General features: G+C 31.1%; 1 pseudogene across 1 annotated transcript; it reads left to right on the forward strand.

Annotated features, from left to right (window-relative positions):
* The first annotated feature begins 63 nt into the window (after positions 1-63).
* On the forward strand, positions 64-27976 carry LOC143223088 (AP-2 complex subunit mu-like; annotated as a pseudogene). The gene is made up of 11 exons (XR_013012654.1): positions 64-293; positions 2780-2883; positions 7485-7601; positions 11556-11821; positions 12866-13084; positions 15182-15325; positions 17884-18006; positions 18667-18802; positions 19376-19473; positions 23517-23628; positions 24682-27976. The product of XR_013012654.1 is annotated as an AP-2 complex subunit mu-like (transcript).

Genomic DNA, 27976 nt, shown 5'->3' on the forward strand with positions numbered 1-27976 from the left:
TTCTGAATGGATTACCTTAAAATGTGGTATATAAAGTAAGAGTTCAGAAGAGCACATCCATTGAAAATATGTGTTGGTTTAGAATACATTGCCCGAGCTACAGAAAATATCTGAATTATCACTATGTCACTACTCTTGGTAATAACACAATTTGTTATGAAAGCTGTTTTGACCACACGGTACTATGCGTCTTGATAACACTTTGTGGATATAACTATTTTTTGTTAGAATTGTGGGATACGTGACGCCTATCAATATCCGGTTTGAAAACCGTAGAAAGAATCTTTGGAATTGTGAGTATTTGTGGTATGATATATAATTAATAATATTATTATTTGAAACGTCAACATATTCAAACGTTTTAGATAATTTTTTTTTAAGTTTAAGTCGTTTCTCATAATTTTATTTTTGTAAGCGCACTATTAGTATATAGCAGTTAGCGTACACTGATACTTGTATTTACACTGAATGTGAATTGTGGTAGTATCACTTGATAATATCAACGATAAAACGTTAAAAAATGAATAAAATTATTTCTTACGGAAACTACTAAATTAAGTTTACCTGTTGTATTGTGACGTGTCTTTGTGAAGTTGCAACTTACAGAAGTTATAACTGAATATGATATTAATGCTAATAATAATAATAGATAAGTATAAATTTACTCGGAAATGGAATAGAATATAGAAGCCAATATGCATTTAAAACTATTACTATTGATAATACTTGAGATAGTACTAAGTAGGATCTGACTGTTGTTACTACGAGAACTACCAGTATTAAGCCTGTTAACTAACAAGAAATATTATTATAACTTGATAGTAATACTGATATAACAGTAGCAGGTACAGTGCTCCTTACTCTTAAAACATTAAGCTACAATTTGAAATACTGTAAAGTATTAATAGTAACACTATTTCTTGTTAATAGTAGTAGTAACTGGTAGTAGTAACAACGGTTAGACCATACTTGGCCCGGCATGGCCAGGTAGTTAAGACACTCAACTCATAATCTGAGGGTTGCAGGTTTGAATCCCCATCACACCAAACATGCTCGTCTATTTTATAAACTTATTGATGTATTTTTTAACAGGATAAGAAATGACTAAAGATAGATGATAGTAGGCTACTCATTTCAGTTAGGTGAATCAGCAAAGAAAGTAATCCACTATAAATATAACTCCTTTTTTCCATAATTTTTTGTGTATATAAAACCCTTATCATTTACGAACAATAAGAGTCCTTTATGCCCCCAGAGGCTGTCCTACTCACTGAATTAAAACAAACCTCAAAGCCAACTGGTTACTATTAATTAATCAGTCTTTCCTTTATATTTACTGCATATGCTTCAATTGAAGACTCCCATTTTAAAAGCCAATCACCCTGCTAGAAAACTAAAATGATCTTAGCTAAAGATTATTCTTATCATAGTAAATAAAGTTTTAACAAAGTTTTATGTTGTCTTACTATCCTCACCATCAAATAAGAAAAAAGTTGTTGCATCAACACTGTCAGTTTTATAAGCAATCTTAAACACTTTATCTTATCCCTTCTAACATCATTTTTAAGAGAAAATTTCAGACAGCTTAACCTGTTCTTATTTACAACCTTTCCAACACAGTCATAATTCTAGTGGCATTCCTTTGTACCATATCCAACTGTTAAATGCTTTTCCAAAGGTAAAGAACTAAAGAACAGAAGGCTTAATATGGTTCTTTTAAATTAAGCATAACAATTAAAGTATAACCTCTTTTTACTTATATTTAATAATTCTATAAATACAAGCTAAAATATTAGTTGTCCTCTTGCAAGTAATTTTCTTTGAAAGCACAATTAATGTTATTTTCATCAACATTATATGTATAACTTAGATTATGATAACCAACATGTATTAATTTGCATTTATTATAATTAAAAGACACATTCCATTTATTTGCTGAGGGTTTTGAGTTTGAATCCCATCTCTGAACATGCAAACCTTTTCAGTTGTGGAGTTGTTAGTATGTGATTGTCATTCCTACTATCTGTTGGTAAAGAATAACTTAAGAGTTGGTGGTGGTGTGTAGATGTTTATCCTCTAGTCTTTCACTTCAAAATTAGGAATGACTTTGAGTACCTTTACATAAAATTAAAAAACTAAACAAACAAGCCAATTACTTGCCCAATTTATTAATTATTCAAATTTATTTTTTTAACTCTTAAATGGCAGACATCATCAGTTGATGCTGCTGCCTACAATATTCTCACTGTTTCAGGGTTAAGGTTGCAGTAGCACCTATATAGGCAACAAAGCCCAGGACCTTCTTATAATCAGGAAAGTTAACTAGATTAACAAGGGACCATTTGTCCTTTACAGCTGTCTTTGTATACACACACCCCTGAGGGAAAAGTAAAAATTAAAATTTTAAACCAAATTTATTTTTCAGGAATTTATATAATTCTCTTCTTTAACTCCTGTAAGGTTTTGGCCTCTGTTACTGCTAGTGGCAGCTCATTTAATAAGCTAATGACCATATTGCAAAAAGTAAAACTATTTTAACTGTATCATAGTCTTTCTTTCACTTCTTTTTTTTTTCCAAATTACATATCTTTCATCTTTTTGTAAACCATAGAAAAACATTGGTTATGGTGATATATGCATTTTTAGTCTCAGTTTTTAACCATAAAGAGATTATTATTTATGTCAATACCATGTTAAAAAGAAGTAAATAAGGCTTCATACAATAACTGACGAGTTCTCACTTGGTGTAGTGTATATATGTTTGATCTTTATATCCTAGGATATCGAGGGGTTTGGAGAAGGATTCATAGAATGATTCTGGAGTGACATAATTATCTTGCAGGAATAAATGTGTTTTGACTTGAAAGAAAAAAAGCAGAATAGGTGATTTTATTCATGTTTAAAATATTATTGACAGAAAAATAGAATATACATCTGATTGGATAAATTTTGTGCTGTGTTCTGAAGGCAATAGGATTTGGAAAAGACAAGCTTAGCTTTGGCTTGGATGATTTTATATTTATAACAGAGTGATTGGCCTATGAGTCTAATTGGTTCAAGTCATTCTTTAGTATCTTAACATCTTTAGTACTGTGAGAAATATCAAAGACTTTAGTGTCATCAGCTAACTTTTCTAATTTTGCTTCCTATTTTATATCATTAATGTAAGATAAGAAAAAGCAAAGGTTCAAACACTAATCCTTGAAATACATAATAAGTAAAAACAAAAAAAGGTTTATTTGACTTGGTTCTTTTAATAACAACCTTTAACTTTCTCTTGTTCAACTGATGTAGTTACCATTCAATCAATTAGTCTGTCTCAAACTCTTACCAGTCTGACTTTCTTTGCTCATCTTACATATGGTACTTCATCAAAAGCACTCTGATTATACTACAAGTAAACCATATCCATGTATTTTACTTCAATTAGATATTAAGCAACACCCCACAAAAAATGTATAGATTGAAACCTTTGCTTGTAAAAAGAATAGAGATAATTAAAAAATTTATATAATGTGGACTCTCTCATTAAGTATACAAATAAAGCTATATGTAGTGGGGAGTATGGAAAGACCAGTTGCTGAATTGCAGGATATTATAGAGTGTATGATACGTTCAGTACTGGTGCCAAGAAACATCTTTTTGATATGGTACTTACCTCTTTCACAAGATTAGCTATTCTTATTCATTTCTGCTCTCTATATGCAAACTTCTTATTTATGCATATATAATAACAAATGTTTGTGCTTTTTCTATTGTTGGGATTACTCTATTTCTATATATTTCATATATAAATTGTCAAGTGTTATCTTTTAACCTGTTGACTGCCAAGTATTTCAGCTGCTATGGCAACTCCGAACCAAATTCAAAATACAACTCTAATGCTTCTTTATTTTGTAACTTGTTTGTGATGCCATCTTGGATCGAAAGTGAAACAATTCGTAAGTAGGTCAAATGCATGTATGGTGCTGACATCTAGCATTGAAGTTAGGTATTATTGAGAATGAATTAACTCGTCCGTGGCACTGTGTTACCGATTGGCTTGGACAAGTTATCTTGTCTACAGCACTGAATAGGTTAACCAGTTGTAGCATGACTTGATATATGTGACTCCCTCTGCACTCTTTTACCAAACCTTCATTTTTTGTTTCACAGTTTTTGAGATTCTAGGTCTTCTTTTGCTTACATACTGCTACAGGTGAAATAATTTTTTTTTTTCTCATATGAAATGTTTACTCTTTGAGTTTAATTTTTTCTGTACCATTTCATTTTTCTTATATTTCTCTACTCAACATTCTGTGAACCTTTTCTTGAGTTATGAGTTGTGAAGTTTTTTTTACCACTTTGGGTTTTGCTCCAACAACCATTGTTTTTTCTCAGTTGCTGATGACTTTCCTGAATTTATACATTGGGAGATTGAAAGTTATGTGGGTCAAACTTTTCTGAAATGTTGTGTCTTTGATACAGTTCCAGAAACTATTGAGCCTCAAGTCATATCAGCCAGTTTGTCTCAGTTAGAGGTTCATATGCCACTTATTCTTATTTCACATCCTTCATTCTCCCAACTCTTACCCATTATTTATACTTGAGGTTTTTTTTATTTAATTCCTCAACAACATCCATCACCACCCATACCTGTGAGTACCTTACAGATTTGGGAGGTGCTTGACTGTAGGATTTTAATTTTCACTGGCATCCCTTGATTGATGGATGATATGGGTTCTGTCAGAAGGATTTGTTATCCAGTTTCTTTCCTCACCTTCTGTTTCTTCTTGTCCCATTTCTCTCTTTTCCTCCTTGAGATATCATAACACATCAGTGTCCATCAAAGGTGGTTTGAAATTTACTCTTTCAGTGAGTAATTGAACCAGTCCACCATCCTTTGAGAGATTTATATTCCCATCTTTTTGTTGTCCCAAATCTTTGATTTTATTTTGTGTGGGGGATAAGTTAGCAAATTGGATAGAACAATGGTTGGATGGAAGAAAGCAGAGGGTTTTTAACACTAGAAGAATTAATAATCAATAAATTAGTTAAAGTTGCAGGTGATATTACAGTGTTGTGTGCTGCTGGATGTGAAGAAGATGCTGCTGCTGCTTTACAAAAGGATTTAGATCATTTAGTGAGTTGAACAAATGAAATGCAGATTGGTTTTGATTTATAATAAATGAAGGTAATGTATCTGAGATATCATAATTTGAATTATAAGTATAATTTGGAAAGGAATAACCTTAACATTGTTATGAAAGAAAGAGATATTGGTGTAATAATTTAGTTTCTAAAGTCATCCAAGCATTGGGCTGTTGCTAGTAGTAGGGCAAATAGGATTTTAGGTTGTAATTATAGAAATATTGAGTACAAGTCTAAAGAGGTTGTAATTTTATTTATGGGTCAATATTTTAAATATCGTGTTCAGTCTTGGACCCCTTACCTTAGGAAAGACATTAGATTGTTTGAAAGGGTTCATAGAAGAGTTACTAGAAGGGTGCCTAAGATGGAGGGGTTCTCAAATGACTTCAGTCTTGGGTTCTTAAACTTAAAAAAAAATTGAAATTTTGAAAGAAGAAGAGTAAGGGAGGATCTGATTGAGACGTTTATGATTTTAAATGGAATTGACAGTGTTGGTGCATCATTTGTTTTCATATTTAATAGTGAGAATTGTAAGTTAAAACATTTGCATTTTATAACAGAGTGGTTGGCCTTAGGAATGAGTTGCTTTTTGATGTTGTAGAGGCAGTAAATTTAACTGAGTTTAAGTGTATAAATGATAAGGGATGGCTTTATGATTTTTTAATTAATTTAGTTTTAAAGTTTGGAACAGCCAAGATGGAGAAATAAGTTGGTCCCACGTGTTTCCAAAACATTATTAAGTTGTGTATATGTGACTTGTGTCAGTCATCAGATGAAGGTTCTTGATTATATTGAATACTGTTGCAAGAAACAAGGGGATAGTTTTTGTTGCTGATATTTGTGTTTATGGATTTTCATTTGTTACAAGATGGTACACTTTGCTGGTCTTTCTCTGGATGGATCTGTTTCTCAAGTTGATCCATATCACTTTCATCCATTGCATTTAACTGGAAGGGATCTCTCCATTTTGGAAATTCTAAATCCCTGATCTAAACACATATTTATGATTATAAAGTTTATGAATATCTTACATTAAAAATTGTTACATAATTTCCCAAAAACCATTAATTTTCAGTGGCATCACATTACCTACAAAATGCCAAATAATGTCAAAATATAATTATGGTGTGTGCTATTTCATCTCAGCTTTATATTGGTTGTTTTCATTTGATTTTCTGATTTGCACACATATAATAATTATATAACTTGCTTAGCCATCTCTACAAGAGAAAACATTAGTAGAACTTCTGACATAAAGCATTTTAAAGAAAACATTGTAATTGTAACAAGCTGTATAGATATTAATCTCTTAATGGTTAAAGAAAAGATAAAGGATTTAAAAATAGATAAAGCACCTTGGGCAGGTGAGGTTTTCTCCATTGTTTTAAAGGAGGTAAAAGATCAGATGTATGAGCCTTTCTCTTTTATTTGGCTGATGAACAGACAGTTGACAGGTATCTGATTATTGGAGAGTTACTAATATTATGCCAGTTGTTAAAAGATGACAAAGGCTGTGGAAATTATAGTCTTGTTAATCTCTAATTTTTGTAGTTGGAAAAACATTTTATAAAATGAGTGTTGGAAAATAATATAGGGAAACATAATGTTATAATTGAAAGCCGAAAGGAAATATTGCATTACTAATTCTTTATTAGGTTTCAGTGATGTTATTTGTTGTCTGGGTTATTAAAGGGATGTGGAAATTTCCAACATCAAGCTTACTATAATTAACTGAACAGAGAGGAAACTTTGTTAAAAATCTCCAGACTGAAAGTGAGTTTAGTTACTTATTGGTTGAGGGCCTTTTTAATTTCTTAATTCTTTAACCAGAATAAAAACAATTGTCTGCTGTTTGTATACACCTTTAATTATTTTAGTTTTGTTGTTTAAAGCAAAATGTTTGGCACATTGTAGACCTTTTGGTATAAAGCTGTAGACTGACAAAAAATATACTATAATCCTCATACATTTAACTTGATGCTATTCTGAAGCAGTTTGATCTTATTTTGAATTGTAAAGAAACAAGAACTGTGCATGATATTATGATATCTTAATCTTATCCAAAGTTACAATGACCTATTAACTAGACAGTTTTATTTTTGATCTTTAATCACCAATCACACCTTTTACAACACAACTGTTCTTTGAGTATAAACATAAAAATATGAATAACTAGGATTGTTAAAAGAAACGTGTGAATGGTAAAAATATTTTAAATAATCCTGCAAAAGATATATTTGTGGTAATACATGTACAATATTATTTTTAAAACAGTGAACAATAAAATGATTTTTACACAACATATTTCAGAAATAGACTGTTTGTAGCTTCTGTTTTCCTTTTCATGCATTCAGATATTAGAACATCATAGAGTACAGCATTTCTTTTGAAAGGATCATGATTGGAGGACTTTTTATTTACAACCATAAAGGAGAAGTTTTAATATCTCGTGTCTTTAGAGATGATATTGGGTAAGTAAAAATTATCCAGTTGATAAAATTTTGTTAAGTGTATATTGCATAATATATGATTATGTGACTTTATATTGTACAATTTTTTATTTAATGCTATTCAAATTCTAGATCCAAAAAATATCCAGATTACGGTCATGTGAATGATCAGTTTACCTGCAGTGGCATACATAAAAACATTAACAATGAACTAGATGATAGCAGACCAATTATACATGAAGGGAGAGAAAATATACAGCTATAGATTTTTTATTATAAGTTTTTACAAAAACAAAAGAAGCTTGAATTCCATGTGTGAAAAAGATTTACAAGTTTTTTCAAATTAAATGTATATGACTTAACAGGTATCTGTAACATTGATCTTGTCGTTACTAGATTGATTAATTGGGAAATTAAAAGACTTTTGGTCATGTAACATTAAATTGACTTCAGCCCTATGTTTCAATGAAAACTAGTGCAGTTGTTTGAATCCTTCTTCGTAGCTTAAATCTTGGATCTTTGTCTGCAACACTTTGAGCTGATGATATCCTTTCTCTAATTAATATTTGAAACATTTTATTTCTAACTTTTATTTTCTTGATTGTGGAAGAGAAAGATTTAATTTTTTTATTAAATTTTGGTTAGAGCCACTGATATAAACCATTAATTTTTCTTAATTTTATCTTATTTCTTCTGTTAATGAAATCAGAAGATGTAGTTTTTATGACAGGAATATTCTCCATCACTATTAACGCAGTGCTTGTGCATTAATAATTAACATCAGTGTTCATCATTGCAGCCAGGGCTAGATTATTTATTAGGCATAATAGGCACAGTGCCTAGGGCCTATGAAAATTTGAGGGCTTACTAAAAATATGGGTCCATGAAACTTTGTCTTAAATTTTAATTTTGGAAGACCAAAAAGTAATAAGTATATAAACTTGAAATACACATTTTACTGTAAAAAATTTACATCTTAAAGTTATATATATTTTTGTATATGTGCATTAGTTTGTTTACTCAAGTTCACATAAGTATACAGCTGATATTTTACTACAGTGTATTAACACACATAAACAGCAATTATACATTACATGCATATAAATACTTAAATTCCAAACCACAATGTATAATTTATTTATTTCTAACTTATCTAACTTTTGGTTTAACTGTATGGCTGGTAGGCCCTACAATCTTCTCGATCCAACACTGATTGCAGCAGTGATCAAGGCTTACGTAATAATTACGTTGTCAGATCTGCTTCCAAAATGAAATAATAAACAGATAGATTATTATTATGATAATATTTCTTCCCATTAATCCAGTTTTGTGAATGTTATTGAATATAATTTCTCATTCTTTTGTCTGAAACCTTCAACAGTTTAGACTCCCTTTCATGGGTGACTGGAGTTACTTAGGTGGTGAACATTGTTGCCATTATTGTATGTCATGTAGTTAATTCATCTTAGTTGCAGAATTTATAGCATTTTACTTTTATACCTCCTGCTGTCTTTGGACATCTTTAACCAGATCTTTTCACAACCCACTTTTGCTTCTGATCCTTCTGTCCTTGATGAAAATAAAGTAATACCTCTACTGCTTTGATAACATGGATATATGACATTGCAGAATCTTCAGCCCAAAATTTCAAGTGTTGTGGTAAATGTGTGTTTGCTTTAGAAAATATTGTGACACTGTATCAATAACTGATAAAGCTGATAACATAATAAATAACTGTCTATAATTACAAATCATCACTGAAACAACACTTTAATTTGGAGATAAAACTGAGTAAACACAGTTTGTTGTATGGAGAGAAAGAGTGAGTGTTTTATGCATTCCTTAACTATGTGAGCTGGTGACTGCCTCAAATTTAACTTTGTAGACATTCACAGAATACCAACTAGAAATAATTATGACTTTCTGTTGCATGTACACTAGTTTAATGCACTGTTTCTGGGCTCTTCCTGGTTGTCATGGATGGTTTGTCAACAGATCTTTGACTGCTAATTTCTACTGTATGCCAATTCCTGAAATATCTGTGTTACAAAAGAAGAGACTTGGAAACAATCACAAGGTGGAGTCATGCTTCTCCACTTTGCACAAGCCTGTGTTAATTGGCAATAATGATGGCTTTACCTGAAATATCTGAACTCATCATGTTGTTAATGTATTTTTTTCAGATACATTTCAAGTTACTCTTAGTCCCACAGCAATGAGTTGGCCAACACAGCTTTTGACATAAGGAAACTCCTGTGATTCCCTTCCCTTGTTCAAGTTGATGGTAGAGTCTAATTTGCTCTACTGTGGTTTAACCTATTTAGAGATATAGAAGTTATTGGTAACCATAAACTATTCTCTTGGGTAACAAAAACATGGGACAGTTTTTGCCTTCATCGACTATTTCCAGTTAAAATGGACTCCTCATCTGTTATAAATATGCGTGTATATGTGTACACACGCACGCACACATATTCTTATTTGTGATAATACCTCCTTGGACAACTTTAACCAGATCTTTTCACAACCCACTTTTGCTTCTGATCCTTCTGTCCTTGATGAAAATAAGGTAATACCTCTACTGCTTTGATAACATGGATATATGACATTGCAGAATCTTCAGCCCAAAATTTCAGGTGTTGTGGTAAATGTGTGTTTGCTTTAGAAAATATTGTGACACTGTATCAATAACTGATAAAGCTGATAACATAATAAATAACTGTCCATAATTACAAATCATCACTGAAACAACACTTTAATTTGGAGATAAAACTGAGTAAACATAGTTTGTTGTATGGACAGAAAGAGTGAGTGTTTTATGTATTCCTTAACTATGTGAGCTGGTGACTGCCTCAAATTTAACTTTGTAGACATTCACAGAATACCAACTAGAAATAATTATGACTTTCTGTTGCATGTACACTAGTTTAATGCACTGTTTCCGGCTCTTCCTGGTTGTCATGGATGGTTTGTCAACAGATCTTTTATTTAACACAATCTGTTAAATAGTTTAAACATAATCTGTAATTATGTTAGTCTGAGCCGTTTTATCTATCTACACACACACACACACACACACACACACACACACACACACACACACACACACACACACACACACACACACTAGTATCCTTTTTAGTGTAAGAAAGGAACCATTTGGATTACAGACAGAAGAGTTCTGCAAAAGATTAGAGCAATAAGGTTCAACATTTGTTTTCTCTAAGCTTGTCTTTGAAAGCCACTTACATAGATGAACATTTTTCAAACTAGTATGTCTGAAATGTTCAGACATTTCAAAGGGGGTTTTAAATGGACAGTTTTTATCATCATCATCTTGTTTCTTCATGATCCCCACTATAAGCTGCTACTGTATTTAATTATTGTTGTAGTAAATGCACTTATTGCTGTATCCTGGTAACTTAGAATTGCAGAAATGTAAAACAAAATGCTGTATTTTACACAGTCCATTATGTATTGAGTATATTTTAAATTCTACCCTTCACTAAGTTATCCTTCACTGTCATGAAATATTCAGTAGGATCAAAAGATTTCTGCAACTGAAGCTATATATTTAACACATACAGTAACCTATTTTATATTCCTCAGTGTAATGTTGTTCATATTCCCATTTCTGTCTGAACATCTATCTTTTACATGAGGGTTTGTAGTAATTTTTATTATTATTATATTTCTTTGATTGTTTTTAAATGTTTAAAGTGCTGATGTTTCTTAAGAATGAAGAAGTGGTGTTACTTTCTTGATGACTTCAATGATATCTTAAAGTTTTAATCTACAGGTCAAATGTGTGTGTGACATGTTTAGTAAAGATTGTTGGAAAAAGTCAGAAGTTTTTGTTCATTACAAAATTAATATTTTTTTTATAGTTCTGTTTATAAGTTTGGTAAATATTAATATAGAGTTACATTCTGTTTTATCTATTTCATAAAACAGAATTTATTACTTTCTTATTAGGAGAAATGCTGTTGATGCATTTAGAGTAAACATCATTCATGCTAGACATCAAGTAAAAAGTCCAGTAACTAACATAGCTAGAACCAGTTACTTCCACATAAAACGGGCAAATATTTGGTTGGCAGCTGTAACTCGACAAAATGTAAATGCCTCAATGGTTTTTCAATTTCTTCACAAGACTGTGGAAGTCATGCAGTCATATTTTGGCAAAATCACTGAAGATAATGTGAAAAATAACTTTGTGTTAGTATATGAGTTGCTTGATGGTAAGTAATATATTTTATTTTCAAAGTTTTATAATTATAAATTATTTACAATTTAAACTAAATATTTATTTTACTCTTAAACTTTCTTTTTGCTCACCACTGCTTTATTATAATAAAAAAGGTGCTGACATACTAATAATGTGCTAATACATTCACATGCAATTGTTACCCCTTCTGTACAGGACAGCTACTGGGGCTCATCCATCTCCAGTAAGTACCAGAAAACATTTGATTTCTGGTGTGATGTTACTTAATAGATAGATGTCATGATCAACACTGAAGTGCCATAAATAACACTTACTTAACTGATCTGAGTGTAAAGATCCTAGCCTTAGCAAACCAAGTTATATTTTGTAGCAATTCCAGACAGTTTATGTGGAGTAAGTGAGCATGAATGAATGAAGAAAATTATTCTCTTGTTTTCTTTTCTGTTTCAGGCAGACTTTTTGGGGAGAAGATGTAATCTTACATTTTTGAGAGATATTCCAAGATGAATTATTTAATGCTACATTTTGTCTTTGAATGTGAAAAATAAATGATACTCATTACATGATTACAGTGTATTTATAATCATAATGTGTCATTTTGAAAAGTTTATATGCCATAATTTTAGCCTTTGTTTGCTCATAAGAAGGTAAGAGTATATCACCCAAGTAACCTCTTTTTAAAATTATTAATTTGTTATGGTAAGCAAAGGTTAATTGAAATATTACATTTGGAAATATGCCTTAGAAAAGAGAATTGTGATAGAAGTTAGAAATATTAGTCACTTATTTTTGAGTATATAAACATTTTTATTTTATTTGTATTTCCTACAACAAAATGTACTAGTCACAGAGCTACACCATGTTTCTTGTGTGAAACTCAAAGACACCCACATTTTTTTTATGTGTCAAAAGTTTTGTTGCTGGTCACATAAACAAGATCTAAACAAAATGTATCATAATTAGCCAGTTTATGTAGTGAATACTTTATTTACTTATGTGTATTATATAATAAACATTGAGAACAGTGTTTAATTGTTTTCTATATTGGTATTGATAGAAATCCTAGATTTTGGATATCCACAAAATACAGATACTGGCATACTTAAAACTTACATTACCCAACAAGGAGTTAAATCTCAAAGCAAAGAGGAACAAAGCCAAATTACATCTCAAGTCACTGGACAAATTGGTTGGAGAAGAGAAGGGATCAAGTATCGCCGCAACGAACTTTTCTTGGATGTTCTTGAATATGTAAATTTATTAATGTCCCCTCAAGGTAAAATAATGGAAATATAGAATTGAAGATTGAGTTACAAGTGATCTTGTATATTTATGACAGAAGGATGTGTTTAACAGTTATAAAGTGCATGCACACACACACACACACACACACACACACACACACACACAAGATTTGTGATACTTTCATCTTATTTGTTTAAATTGTAGACTATTTGACAAAATATAAAATTTGACTTTTAATTTTTAAAGGAGTTTCTTTTAAAAAGCATTGATGTTAGGAGCAACAATGTAATTCCATGTATTAATACTTTCTTTTGATTAAAGTAACTTGCATAGATAAAATCAGAAACATAAATATATACTTTCTAATGAGTATAGCTAATTCAATATTTTGTTCAAACTAGTTTGCTTACAATGATTATAATGTGTTGTTTCAACACTTGGGTACCTTTACTCTTAAATTGAATTTTTTGCTTAAACCAAATAATATCTGGCAAAGTTTGGCCAACCAAATTGATTTAGACTAACCATAAATCTAAATCATAAGTTGACAATGCAGGATAATCATATACTAAAATAACAAATTTACAATTAAATTGAACGAAAATAAAAGTAGATGTATTAAATTTTCTATTAATTAAAGATTTATTAGATTTTATTTCTTAGCCCTTTTGCAATAGGCTTGGTATAATATACACAAGTTAGTCTACACATTTGCACTGTAACTTTTAATACAGCATGTGTAATTTTATAAAATGTGGTCAATTTTTAGTAAAGATTGCATGTATACCAAAAATTTGATTTTCTAGTGAAATATTTGTGCTAAAGATTTGTTTGTGAAAACAGAATCTGTTTTGTTACTAGTCTGAGTGCAAAGTGATTTAGTGCTATGATTAAAAAAACTATTCTTCATCCCAAAAATCTCAAATATTATTTGCCTAAGGTTTAAAACCTCCTAAATTAATTTCTAAAGTTTATTTTTGGTAAAATTTATATTGTTTTTTCTGTACTGCAACTATGTGGGATCATTCACTTAATCAACCTTGTAACTCATAAAAAAAAAAAAAAAAAAAAAAAAAATATAAATTATGCTTTTTACATGCTATAATGATGATATGTTATAACATGAAAATGTAAAATTTTAGTCTAAGTAGCTTAAGTCTCGTAACACAGTATATGAACATGCCTACTTACATGATTTGCATTGATGTAGTGCATGTGCACTCAGGTCACATATCCAGTAATACACAACTGACCTTTAGTGTTCTCTGTCTTGGTTGTGTTTTAGTAGACTAGTATTTTGTAATAAGCCACATTTCAATTAATATACATCATATATATTATATATAAGTATATAGCTTATACTATTTAGAAATAAATTATTAAACTTATTTTTCTTAAAATATAGAACAATAAATCAAGAAGTAAAGCAAACAATTATCCCATCTCACTACAACCATTGCACTTGGTTGTTGCTGGACATAGGTTGCTAAGCCCCTTTTAACATTTAACTTTGGCATAATTCATAAAATAGAAGTTCAATAAAATTTTGAATGCAAATCATCAAATGTAATGGCATCACCTTTGAACTCTGACCTTTTGCAAAAGGGTAAATGGTGTTTTGTTCAGCTAGTAACTACGTGATTAATGGTATTTATTTTTTTTACAAGTAAATAAATATTTTAAGCAACATTATGTATCCATAATTTAGTAAAAGTTGTACTTTGCTTGGCCAGTGTGCTAAGCTTAATCTAAATACAGTGTTAAATACATAAACTATCCTAGAAAAGTGAAGTTGTTTTTATAATAAAGAATAATATAATTGAAACTGGTGCTGCATAGGTTAATCATTAAAATAAGACAAACTTTAAAAATAAAATTAGAAATAATGAAGATTAATAAATAAAAGTAAACATATTTGAAAAAATGAAAGATTCAAAAATTAATCTGTGATAGTTTTTCTTTAATAAGTAATATAATGGCAAAAAATGGACTTTTTTTCCATTTCAGGTAACGTATTATAGAACAAATAACTTTTCAGAATTGTGAAATATGTCATAAAATTATCTATGATTGATTTTTAAATATTTTTACCTTAATGTTTACACTCATTAGTAATGTATCATTTCAGGACAAGTTCTGAGTGCTTATGTAGCAGGGAAAGTCATGATGAAGTCTTACTTAAGTGGAATGCCAGAGTGCAAGTTTGGAGTCAATGACAAGATAACAGTTGACACTGTAAACAAGGGAGTTCCCTAGCAGAACCAAGTCAAAAGTTAGTTACTTTTATAATTTTTTTTTTCCATTGATTTCATTTTGTTTAGTGAAATTTGTTCAAATGATACTTCTGGATGATTTTGGTTCTGCTTTACTATTTTATTTAATAGAAATAATCAGTATTAATTTTTATTCTTTTAGAATAGCTTAAAACTCAGTGGAGATAAATCAGCTGTTCAAGATTACAGTATTAAATGGTCAAGTTGAAGATAATTCCAATATACCTTTTCTCCTCCCACAGACAGTTTTTGCTGACTTGTACTGCCTTCTACACATGCAGGTTTTCACTCGCCACTAACCTTGATACTCCCTTTCATGTATTCATGAGACACATGAATGTTGTATACAAATGGTCATGCAGCAACCTTTCACTGGTGAAAGTGCAATCCATTACCAGTTCTTGATTGGCAATATTTCTTATAGGACATCTTTTCACTTGTGTTTTCAGACTGAATTTGTAATTAATTGATCAAATTTACTGTTTCTTATTTAGCTGCATGTTTTTCCCCTGTATGTTTTGAATTTTTATGTTTATTTTTTTTAATTCTGTTTGACAACCAAATGTTTTTTTTTCTCATTTGCTTTGCATGGGTCTTTATTACATATTTGGATCCCACTCAGTGGAGAATATTGCCTGACCAGATATACTTATTATTACATTCTCATAGTAAAACCTGTGTGTGTCAAATATGTATACCTTTTGAAATGAGATATTCCACAGGTTTGCTTACAGGTGTTTTGTGGTATTTCATTTATTAGAGATGTTTGCCCCAGACCTGAACTCGTAGACTAATAGGAGTTGTGTCACACTCGTGTTGATGAAGGGTTGTTTAAGATCATTTGTACTATAGCATATAGATGTTTCACATAAATATGTGTGAGGAAAGGTGGAAATATAGAGGTTAGTGGTGAGCAAACATTTACACCTATAGAGGGCGCTATAAGTCAAGAAAAGCTATTTGTGAGATGGGATAAGTATCTATTGAAAATACATTGTTAGAGTAGGAAAATGTTATCTTTTTCATATAGTTGTAACTTTATGTATTAAAAAGTAGTGTTTGTTGAAACTACTGGTTGAGCAACATAGTATTGTATATTTATTTTAAAAATTAACTAGTCTTTAGTTGCATTTTTCTCATTTTCTCATTCAATTTTCAAATTGAAATAATTTGAGACTTATTTAGTTAAGCAAAGATACATTTCATTACTTTCTTTTTTGATAGATTTTTCACCTGAAATGTTTTTGAAAATCAAATATCCCTGATTCATGTATTCATGCTTATGTAAGTGTTATCAAAGATAAACAAAAAAACAATGAAACTTATTAATCGTAACAAAATACATTCAGTCATTTGTATAAAGTGAGAGACGTGGCACATGGAGATACTTCTACGAGTTGAAGAGGATTTCGGACATTTCATAGAATTGTCAGTTATCCCTTAATTTGCGTATATTGATGGATGCCAACAGCAAATAAGGTTTATCAGGATGTTCACGTTATACAAGTACGAAACTTTCAACCAAACTATAAGAAACCATTTACCTGCCATGGTCCTCATGTTAGATAGTTTGTCTGTATACCATCTCTGACTGGTTAACTATCAGTTAATCTTGGAACATTTATGTTCAGGAACTAGCAACATGGAAGCTTTTTCTACTGGCCAACAAGACTTAATCTTTGGTGGACATCAAGTTGTGTGTATGAAAGAAACCTGAATGTCATGTCATGGAAGACCATGTTTTAAACAGGTATTATGCACATTGCTTGTGTGCTGTTAATTCCACATGATGTTTTCATAACAGGAATTCTATACATATGGAGATGGTACTGTAGCTAATCCTATATTCGTCTGCAATTGTATTTAGTGAAATGTTTATTTTAATGAACACTAGTACCTATCTATTTCATGCTTTTTTATTCAGCTGTTAATTTTGTCAAGGAAGACTTTACAATTTTTCGGAATATGTTGCTAAGTTATCTGATCATGTTTCTAACAAATGTGCAGAAAACGTGCAATTGTATATTCCACTTACACTATATATATATTTTTATAACAGAGTGTAACAGCATCTTTTAGAATGTCTTTAACGTTCTCTTGGCCAGTATTTTTAGTTGGAAAATAGAATGCCAGAAGGCCAAGGCTAACCATATGGTAGGAGCAATTGTATATTTCACTTACACTATATATATTTTTATAACAGAATGTAACAGCATCTTTTAGAATGTCTTTAACATTCTTTTGGCCAGTATTTTTAGTTGGAAAATAGAATGCCAGAAGGCCAAGGCTAACCGTATGGTAGGAGCATTGTTGAGCATCTTCTCAAGTTTCTAATTCTTCTTTAACTTGTGCTATATTTTATCTCTCATAGTCATTAGAACACCTTTAGTTAGATGACCATCCAAATTTATATGATGATTGTTCATGTGCTTCTACATCCACAGTATATATTGTTCTTATGTTTGTTATGCATGGTATCATAATTTTTTTACTAATGCACTATTCTTTATAACAATGTGTAGAGAAGGTAAAAATAATTAATTAAAAAAAATTTTAGTTCATCCAAAAGTGCCATTGCCATTGATGATTGCCAGTTCCATCAGTGTGTTAAATTGAGCAAGTTTGAAAGTGAACATAGCATTAGTTTTATTCCCCCAGATGGAGAATTTGAATTAATGAGGTGAGTTAAAGGTTTTGCATTATTTCACAGTTATGTAAAATCAGGTGCTGTATAGAAATTCTTTGAAGCAAACTTTTCTTTGTTAATGTAAGGATGTTTAGGGCTATGTGGCCATATTTAACATATTTCTTAGTTGTTTATTAAGTTATTAATCTGAAGTTGTTTTTTCTTTGACTATAATTATGTATTTAGAAGACTAGGAAAGAAACTTTTGAAGTTATTCAGTGTATGCATTAACCCTTAAACTACAGGAATGTTGTAGGTAGCAGCATCAATTGATGATAGCTGCCATTTAAGGGTTAAATATACTTTTACATCTTTTGGAATAAAAGTAATTGCTAAGAACTGAGCAAAGTTGACATGGTGGAATCTCATAATTGTTTCTTTTTCTCAATAATACTAAAGCTTTATACTGTTTGATATTTTAAAGTATTTGCTTATTATGTTAGTTTCTTTTTTTATTTTTGTGTGTGTGTGTGTGTGTGTGTGTGTGTGTCAACCAACTGAGACTTCAAACAAGAAGTATCATGTTATTGATGTAATTCTTTATCTAATGGATAAATAGTTTGAAATTTTTACAGATACATTGGTACAATAGTTCAGAGTTCAGATATGTGTTGCTTTGCAATGCTATAAATTACAATTCTCATCTTTGAATAGGTATCGCATTACCAAAGATATCAACTTCCCATTCAGAATTATACCACTAGTCCATGAAATTGGAAGAAGTAGAATGGATGTGAAAATTGTACTAAAATCAAACTTTAAGCCTTCTTTAATCAGCCAAAAGATTGAGGTGACAATATTTATATATTTATAATAGAAACTATACTCAGAATGATTACTTCTTGAATTTCACTAGAGCAAATATTTTTTATTTCTTTGGAAGTGTACTTCAATTATCTTAACTAAAAATATTGAAGATTAGATACTTTCTCTGTAATGTTGCTTATTTTTGATACACAGGTATAAATAGTCCATGTACAATCCTTTTGTTGACTTGAACTATGGGACATATCATTATTCTACTAAAAGATTTGTAGTTAAAATCATACCTAAAAATTTGCAATTAAAAAAACAAGTAAAGATGGAATGTTAAAACTTTTAGTATGCTTAGATCAAGAAAACCATATGTAAGCATGTTGTTGAGAATAAGGGAGGAAGGTAATCGTTATAATCTCTGTGGTAAAGTCAGTTAAAGATTTGGCATTTTTATTTGACTTAAGAACTGCTAGTCAAGACTGTTTGGAATTTTTGTATTTTCTGTGGAATTGTGGCATGCAGTTAAGAATAAAGTCACCAGGTTAGTACTTGAAATCTACCATAACCATATGTAATCTTTCAATAAGAATCCATATTTATGTTTCAGATTAAGATTCCTACTCCGCTCAATACAAGTGGGGTCAATGTGATTTGTATGAAAGGAAAAGCCAAGTACAAAGCCAGTGAAAATGCTATTGTGTGGAAGTAAGATTTTTCAGGCCTAGTAAAACTTGTTTATATTTTATATTTATGTTTCAGTACTTCATGAGTTGCAGAGTAATGTGTTAAACTGATGTTAAGTAATAAAATCTATGACATGATCAATGGAGAAATACAGTTTTGACTTGTGTTACTGTCTTCATTATTATCTAGTATATAAAGTCAAGCTTTTGTCTGTGTGTTCATACCTTTCAGCCATATGTTCCTTATATATTTTCAAATTTCTTGGTGCAGTCAGCATCAAAATTGACAGTGATTTAGGAAGCCATAAGAATGGTCTCATGGAAGGGTTGGACCGTCATCTTCTATGTAAATAAAAATCGATATGTGTGTGTTATATGTTCATTGTATGCTATTTAATATGAAATTTTAATTTTTTTGTTGGGGGGACTTAATGTTTGCTGTTAATGCAGCAAATTTAGATGGTCTTTAATTATTGAAATATCATTTTTAAGTAACATTTCATACACTTTGTTCTTGTACATTACTTAATGACAAACATATTTATTTAAACTGTAAATTTATTTTTGATAACTGAGACATAATATCACAAAATCACTAACAAAATTCATAAATCTTTAAAAATAGTTATAAGGATGAAAATAAACAAATTTTCAGAAATTTCACTAAAATAGGATATACTTTTAAAATTCATTTTTTTATTAGTGGATTATAAAAATATCTTTAATTATTACAGTGTTAAGAACATTATTTCTATACTCTCGCCTTCATAATTATTGTTGCTCTTTTTGCTTTGAGTAAAGTCCTCCAAAATTCATGTGTTTTCATGTGATCTTCATTAACACTGTTTCTATAACACTGGGCCTTGTGTATTTGGATTATGTCACTCTGTACTTTCTACCTTCCCTTTTCTTGCATGGTCTTCATCAGTTTCCCTTTCTTTGCACCCACTGCTAGTACAGCGGTATGTCTCCAGATTTACAACGCTAAAATCAGGGGTTCGATTCCCCTCGGTGGGCTGAGCATATAGCTCGATGTGGCTTTGCTATAAGAAAAACACACACACCCTTTCTTTGCCTATATATATGTATGGTGGTGTTCCTTTCTCTTTTGAGACTGACTGACATTATATAACTCTGTGTATACTTATTCTCCTGATATTTGTCTCATTCTCTTCTGACAGTTGATTTTAATTTCTTCACCATGGTCTTTTTTCTCTCGTTTTTCACCACTTTCATTTCCTTTGCTTCTCCATTTGATTCTATGATTCTTTTCACCCAATCTATGAGTGGCCATGACAGAGATGTCTGACACCTTCCTTCACATCTCTCTTACCTCTTCTTATGTGATCTAAGTTTCATCCATCAGATTTACTTACTCTAATTTCTTTTTCTTCCCTTTGACCAAGCAGTGACCCATTTTGTATTCATTCGTGCCTTTCTTTCAACATATTCATAGCCCAGGGCTGGCATTCCTTTACTTGAACTATTGACTTATACTGATCCATTATCAGAAGTTATTCTCTTCTGACACCTCCCTTCTTTTACACGAGACTACTTGATTGGGGTGGATTATCACAAGATATAGTTGATTTTTTTATCACACCCACTCAGTCTTTGGTACTTCTGGGCATTTTCTTACCTCTTGTCTCAGCTGATATCAATATTCTTCTTCATCTGTGGGTTGTGGCACATCTTGTCAAGAAGAGTTGCACTTCTCACTCTCAACTTGCATGAGATATTCCTTCACTTTTGAGGATTATAACTTCCCTGGCATTCCTCATTCCTTTGGAGTGTATACACATGTGCCTTTTCCAGTGGACCTTGAGGATGCAAGGAATTCTATCTCAGGCTCCACTGCCCTTGATCTGTTTTTCCATTTGAATTTTGCCTTTCCAAGTACCATAAGTTGTTTTTTCCTTCTATCCTCTCTAGTATTCTATTCTTTCATTCTTTTCTAACCTTCTTACCTGACTCTCTCTCATGCCTGACTGGAAACTTAATATGGTTTTGCATGCTCTCACACATTTTGTAATTAAAACTTATTTTCTCCTCCTCCTTGCCTGTGATTACTGTCATTTGGATATCTATTCTATGTATGCTTCTTTCATCCTATTTTACTGCACTTGTATACTCTCCTACTTGAACTAATCTTTCCTTTGTGAAACTTGTACTGCTTTGTAATGCAACCATACTTCTTCTTCTGTCTTGTATCTGTTTGATTACTCAGACCTGTTTGCTGTATTTGATGTTGCCCATCATGAACTTCTTACTTTTGAGATCCTTGCCTTCATCTGTACCTACCTCAAGATACCTCTTCATCCAGCAATCTCTTTCTTGCTATCCTTAATTAATTTGTCCAACAACTCCTTTGGTTGGTATATTTGTCTCTTGGATGCAGACACTTACAGGCTATTTGATATTTCTTTGCCAGCCTTCTCAGTCTGTTGCTTCTCATTTTCATTGGCCCAAGAATGAAATTCTTCAGGTGGATGATTACTCACATGCTCTCTCATTATCTACACCACATGTCTGTTTTGTCTCCTGCTTCATTTTGACTTTTGCAGGTTGTCTCTTATCAGTAAACCAATTATCTGTGAGAAAAATATATCAACTTTTTTTTTAGATCCCCTGCAAATTTCAAAAAGTATCCTGCCATGTGGCTGTATACATATTTTCCAAAATCTGAATCAGGCCAGGATAATGAAAGTGCTCATACCATCTGCCCTAGCTTACTAGTGCCCATTGCAGTTTGGGGTGTTTCTCTGCACCGTTTAAAGTATCCTTTATTTATATATATACTCAATTGTCCAATCTAAACTGTACCAATTCTGTGTACTATTAGAAAAAAACTGGGACCAGAAAAATGTTCTGCCAATTTCTTTGGCTCTTGATTGCTGGATTTTAAAAGTAGTGTTTTGAAGTCGCCCATTGCAGTAAAAGACCTTTTTGGATGATGGTCTTATGGGAATTTGGGCAGTTGTTCAGGTCTCAATGCATATTCTCTACTGTCCACTTTTTATTTTTAAAAGTAAAGCACAATGAACCTTAGCACTTACCAGTTTTTAGCTGCTAGGGTGGTTTCTGCCACTGTCAGTGTAGTGCAACTCACCCCTCACAAACATATCTCGTATCTATTGTGCCCTTTTCTTACAGCTATACCCTGTTCAGTACAGTCATGATGAGTGTATTACTTAACTAAAATGCCCTCCTTCTGCAGACATAGTCTACTTAGTAAAGTTGAGAGGAATATACAAGTTACGATCTGACTGTCTCAACAACAGTATGTGTATAGGCTCAATACTTGCAAATTCTCGGATGATAATGTTCTAATTTTGCCCAACCCCGCAACACATGCAACTTATTTGTGTCTTCCTTCTCGTATTTTGGGTGAAGAGTATACCCTGATCAAGACAAAATGCAGTCTTCCATGGGTCTGACCTTATGTGTCCTTGCCATTGGGTGCCATACTCTATGGACTCCCCACCAAAAGCTTTCTTTCTAGGTTGAATTTTGCCCTGATCTTCCCAAAATTTTAGTGTGGAATTTAGCATTTCTATGTGAAGAGGTAAGTTATTGCCTAAAATTTAACATTTTTCTAATCTGAAAATATTAAGAGTTGTTCTGAGAGATATTTGCATATTAAAAATAGATATCTGGATTAGATACTCAGAAATGTCTAGTTGTTCCTTTTATTGATTCAAATTTTTCTTTATAATTATCCTTTGTTTTTTCAAACTAAATGTTTGGTATCATATCTTCAACATGAAGAAATTTGTGTATGTATTTTCAAATTTTGATTGAACACATTGCAAAACTTTTTTTTAAAAGTAAGATAATGAATAAAAGTAGTAAGTACTATAGTGTTATTTAAAAGGTCAGCATGTTTGTAATAAATGTTTAGCTAGTATTTCACATTTTTAGTAATTTACATTATGTAATCTTAAAAAAAATAATAGTGTAGTATAAAATGTATAAAAATAAATTACCTGCTTTTACCCCAAGTAAATTAGCACTTTACCATTTGGATATATGTAATAGAATATAATTACTTTATTGTATCAATAGAATTAAACGCATGTTGGGAATGAAAGAGACTCAGCTCAGTGCAGAAATAACACTTCTTCAAACTGACACAAAAAAGAAATGGAACAGACCTCCTATCCTGATGAACTTTGAAGTAAATATAATTTTGGATAATGTATTAGTAAAAATGTAATTCATGAGATCTATAACAAGGTTTTTGAAAACTTTTTTATTAAGTTTATTTGAAAGAAATATGAAAGCAACTTTATTATTTTCAGGTATAAACTTAATAACTCATGATGACGAGAAACCTTCGTGAAGTAAAAATGTATTTTAAGATGGCTGATATGGGTATTAAAACTTTAATTAAAATAGAGAACATTTTGATCTTCTTAGTTCATCTTCAGGTTAACTTTAATTAAAAGTTTTAATACCCATACCAGTTATTCTTGAGGTAACTGCAGAAGTAGGACCCACGTTGTGGTGGTGATACACAGTCTGTCATCCTTAACCTCCATTTTTCAGTCTCACATGAAGAATAATTAAAGGAATAAAAGTAGAAATTAGGTGAATGAGATGTGGATGGTCAAGTCCACAACGTTCTATGTCTTCAAATAGTTATGGGAAGGTGACTGCTCTTCAAATTAAAGAAAGAAAAAATATTGAAAAAAATTAAATAAAGATAATAAGGTATACAGAGAGAATATTAATTCTGACGAGCTAGGTAAAATATTTAATTTTTCTTTATCATGTAGAGCAGTCACCTTCACATAACTGTCTGCAGACAGTAAAGGATGATATAGGTGTAAGACGTTGTGGGCTTCAGCACCCACATATCACTTTCCTAATTTCTGTTCGTTTGATTATTTTATTATTCTTTATGTGAAATTGGCAAACAGAGGTTATGACTGATAGACAGTGTATCCCCATCACAACATGGGTCCTACTTCCATAGTTACCTCTAAAACTTTGGTTACGTTTTATACCCCACATTATAGCCTGTATCATGGGGATCCTTTCAATTGGTGCAGCATTTTTTATGTTTGTTTGGACATGTTTTTGTTTATAACAAACTACGTGTGTGTGTGTGTATGTAAATTTGATAAAAACAAGATAGTATCTTGATTAACTATTTTTAATGCTTTTTTTATGTAAGATTTCTTTTCAGTTGTTATTTTTATCATTTATTATTTTAATTTTTCCACAGGTGCCTTTTGCCCCATCAGGTTTCAAAGTACGATACCTAAAAGTTTTTGAACCAAAAATAAACTATGGTGACCATGATGTTGTGAAATGGGTGAGATACATTGGAAAGAGTGGTCTTTATGAAACTCGATGTTAGCTGGCAACATTAATAACCGTCCTTGAAAGTGAAACTTATAGTGGATGAAACTACTGCAAGTAAATGTTTACAAAGCTGTTTATTCCAGTATTTTCTATATATTTATTATAGTCATCATGGTTAAGGGAATTTTTGGAAACTTTATAGTTTATAATTGTTAAACATCAGTTATACTGATTGATTGAGGATTTGAAACATAACATATGATTGAGGAATTAAAGGTAAAACACTGAATTATAATTAATATTAAGTTTCTTATAATCATACTTTAAATCCATTTTATCAAGAATATTTTCATGTAAAAATTAATTATTTTCAAATATTTTGGTATTAAAAATAGTATAAAGTAAATTTTAGCTATCTCATTTGGCAATAAACTTCCATTTCTAGTCGCAACACTTGTACACTGTGTTTAATTCATCACATCTCGGTGCAGATTTTGCAAAATAAATGAAATTAACATAATTTGTAGCATATTTTTCAAATACCAGATTTTGCAAAATAAATGAATTGAACATTATTTGTAGCATATTTTTCAATTACCAGATATTACAAAGAAAATATTTTTACAGTGCATAACAGTATTTTATACATTTGTTGTACTATATTTAAAGCTGTATACAAACTTGATGAAAATTGGCAAGAGTGATATTTAAGTTTCAGGTGAGTTTACCCTAATATTGTACATGTGTAGATATTTTGTATAGGCAGGTACATTTTGTCTAGCTATGATACTGTTGTGAGCTATATTTTCAATGTTTTCACTCGTTAGTGAGAGGGACTTGATGTTAAGATCAAGTATGTTTGTAGGAGTAGACTCAGAAAGTTTTAAATTTGTTATCACAAAAATCTGGTAAATTTGGGGAGTATCAAGAGATAAGACTAGATTATAAATATGGAAATCAGTGTATTGCTGTGGCAAAGAGTAAGTTGTGTAAGTCAGGAGTTTTAGTCCTGTGAGATATTTAATTTTTGTGGAATATTTGGATCAATGTTGGTTATTGTGTATATTCAGTTAGCTATGAAATTGAACAAGTATGTTTTGTTTATATTAGTCATAGTGTTTACATTTGAGCATCATTTGTAAAGTTCCTGAGGCCTAAAACTTACATTTGTTTAGAAATGAAAATATCTTGTAGAAATAAAGTTAAATATAAACTCATTTGTTAACATTATGTTGACTGGACTTCAAAGGATTTTCACCAGTTAGTTTAAAATCGTACCTGTTAAAGAAAAACATTACAATAATGATATCAGAAATGGGATTACTTTAGTAAAAATAAAATAGAACATGGAGTAAACTTTAACTTTTGAAATGACCTCTTGTGGCAATATCAGAGACTTATTGGAGCTAATAAAACATTTAAGTTAGTCAAGAAGAGTGAGAGGGAATATTCAGAAGAAAAATAAAAGGCAAAAAGGTAAATGATAAGAATTTAGAATAATTAAAAGAGAGATGCATTATTTCAACAAGAATTAAAATAAAAAATTAATGTATTTGAAAACAAGATGTACAGAGATTACACCAAAATTTAAGAAGTACAGCAATGTTGTAATAACAAAACTGAAGTACAGAAAACACATGAACAAAATAAAGGACATTAATTAGGTAGAAAAGAACATAAATGACAAAACTTGTGGAAAACAAATTCACTAATCGAAAGACTAAGCCAGTCACATCTCTTTCTTTATCCATCCAAAAATTCCAATCTGAAACACCATTTAGTACAAAATATAGACTAGAGTAACCACTTTGACCTACAGCTATTACTGTTATTGCTGTTCCATCTGTTATGGCACGATCTTCCTGAGCTAATCCAGCCATGCCACTACCTAATCCAGTTCCAGAATGTACTTGATCAGTTGAACCCCAATGGATCATGACAGAAGGTATCATGGGAAGTATATCAAGCTCAATACAAAATAATTTTCAGAATGAATGGTTGAAAAATTGATGACATTAAGCAACCTTTCACCTGAGAGCTGTAACAACCATCAGTCTAAAATTTGAAGTAACATGCACCAGAAGGAAGAGAATGTAGATCAAACTTTCAGAAAAAAAAGTACAGAGAAAAGAGATGTTTAATCAAAACTGTAGGTTTGGGAAGGTTTCTCAGTTATCTAACCTGGACGTTTCACATGAAATGATGGATTCACTGGCAAGTGACCAATCTGTAAATGCCATGGCAGATGAGGATAAGAGAATTAGGTTGAAGCATTATGTCTTTTTCTTTAAGTTCCTAGTCTAAGGCCCTTATAGACCAAAGTCTACTGCTATTGAGCTCAGCCTTCATATTCTTATTGGTGCAAGGTAGTAAACAGTTCAGCAGTGGTTGGAACACAGATTGCCTTAGTGCTTCTAGGTGCTGGCTTTCTCTTGGACCCCAAGTAAAAATTACATACCTAACAGAAACCCTGACTGCTCTTAAGGCCATGGGCAGTTTCTTTTGGCTAAGGTAATGTTTCCAAAGCTTATCACATACCTTCATGAATTAAGGAACCTACCTTGCTTGAATTCAGAATGTTTGCACACTTCCTAATAATAAGATGGCCAAAACTCATGAGATATTATTGAGCTTATGGCTTAAAATATGGTTAACAGCAAGGGTACCAAACTTATGAAACAATGCATTCTCATTGTTATGAGTAAACACATTAAAAAAAAAAGTATATTTAGTTAGCTATTCTCATTACCAGGCTCATTTTCTCACAACATTAGTTTACTATCACATTTAGACAAAGTCAACTAACTCGGCAAAAAATACTACATGTGATAAAGGACTTCACGTAATTCAATATTAAAGGGTATTTTTGTTTTCTATGATGTGGTATGTGAAGAACAATAATACAAGTAACTCAAAAGTAAGTCAAAAGACTTAAAACATGACAAAATGGGCACAATACAAATAGCCCATTTGTAATTAAGAAAAGTTTCAGATTTTACACAAAAGTTGTAAATCTACAAGATTGTCTAATTATTGAGATTATGTTTTTTATTTGATTTATTGTAATGTGTTGATTTTTTAGATAAATGGCCTTAATGTTGTTGTTATAACCCTTCAGTTTTGGTCAAAGGATTTGTATTTCATGTATTTTTATTTTTAATTCAATGGAAGACATGAATGAAAAAAATGAATAAAATAATGTAAAACATACCTTT

This window comes from Tachypleus tridentatus, chromosome 8, assembly GCF_004210375.1.
Source record: "Tachypleus tridentatus isolate NWPU-2018 chromosome 8, ASM421037v1, whole genome shotgun sequence".
Taxonomy (NCBI): domain Eukaryota; kingdom Metazoa; phylum Arthropoda; class Merostomata; order Xiphosura; family Limulidae; genus Tachypleus; species Tachypleus tridentatus.